Here is a 1,707-nt window from a genome sequence, read left to right as displayed (position 1 = left end):
AGTAGCCTGAACAAAATGGTGAAACCCCATCTCTACCAAAAATACAAAAAATTAGCTGGGCTTGGTGGTGTGTGCCTATAGTCCTAGCTACTCAGGAGACTGAAGTGGAAGGATCACTTAAGCCAGGGAGGCAGAGGTTTCAGTGAGCCAAGATAGTACCAGTGCACTCCAACCTGGGTGATAGAGTGAGACCCTCTCTCAAAAAGAAAAGAAAAGAAAAAAGAAAATGCCGCTTTGGCAGGTCAAGTAAGACTTCCTTGAGAATGTTGAAGGGAAGTTTTGTCCTGAAGGATGAGCACTGTGATGGTTAATATTAAGTGTCAAGTGGATGGATTGATGGATGTAAAGTATTGTTCCTGGATGTGTCTGTGAGGGTGTTGCCAGAGATTAACATTTGAGTCAGTAGACTGGAAGAAGAGGACCCACCCTCAATGTGGGTGGGCACCATCCAATCGGCTGCCAGTGTGGCTAGAAAAAGCAGGTGGAAGAAGGTGGGAGAAACTGACTTGCTAAGTCTTCTGGTTTTTATCTTTCTCCCGTGCTGGGTGCCTCCTGCTCTTGAACATCAGACTCCAGGTTCTTTGGCCTTTGGACTCTTGGACTTAACACCAGTGGTTTGCTGGGGGATCTTGGGCCTTGGGCCACAGACTGAAAGCTGCACTGTCAGCTTCCCTACTTTTAAGGTTTTGGGACTCGGACCAATCTACCACTGGCTTCCTTGCTCCTCAGCTTGCAGATGGCCTAGGGGACTTTACCTTGTGATCGTGTGAGTCAATTCACCTTAATAAACTCACTTTCATATATACATATATCCTATTAGTTCTGTCTCTCTAGAGAATGCTGACTAATACAAGGAGGAAGGTAAAGAATGTTGATGAGGGAAGAAAAGGAACGCTCCAGGTGCAAGCCCTTGGAGGGGCGTTGCCAATGCTGCAGTGGAATAGAAAAAAAAAATGTACTAAGTGCCATCTTTCAGCTTCTATGGAAACACATACCCTCCCCATATCAAAGAACCAATGTTAATCACAGGTGGAATTAGAGACGGAGGAAGACCGGAGACACCTGGGCAGCATTCAGGGCCCCTTGGAGGGTCAGGAGAAGAAGAAATGACAGTGCAGAGGGCAGTGGTTCTCAAGATCTCTTCACCCTAAAGTTTACTGAGGATTCCAAAGTGCTCTTGTTTATGTGCATTACAGCGCTCCAATTCACCATGTTAAAAATTAAGATGGGTGTCTCAGTCCTATAATCCTAGCACTTTGGGAGGCTGAGGCAGGCAGATCTCCCAAGGTCAGGAGTTCGAGATCAGCCTGGCCAACATGGTGAAACCGCCTCTCTACTACAAATACAAAAATTAGCCAAGCATGGTGGTGCATCCCTGTAGTCCCAACTACACAAGAGGCTGAGGCATGAGAACCACTTGAACCCAGGAGGCAGAGGTTGCAGTGAGCCAAGATCACGCCACTGCACCCCAGCCTGGGTGACAGAACAAGACTATCTCAAAAATAATAATAATAATTAAGATGGAAAATTTATGAAAATATGTATTTTTAATTAGCTTAAAATAATAATATAAATCCATTCCTTATTAACATATGTAATGTCATTATTGATTAACAATAACTGTGTTTTCTGAAAAAACAAAACAGAAAATAGAGGGAGAAGAGTAGTATCGTGTTTGTAAATCTCCTTAATGTCCAGAGTAATAAA

Source organism: Papio anubis, chromosome 19, assembly GCF_008728515.1.
Source record: "Papio anubis isolate 15944 chromosome 19, Panubis1.0, whole genome shotgun sequence".
Classification (NCBI taxonomy): Eukaryota; Metazoa; Chordata; class Mammalia; order Primates; family Cercopithecidae; genus Papio; species Papio anubis.
Note: the sequence above shows the minus strand (reverse complement) of the source record.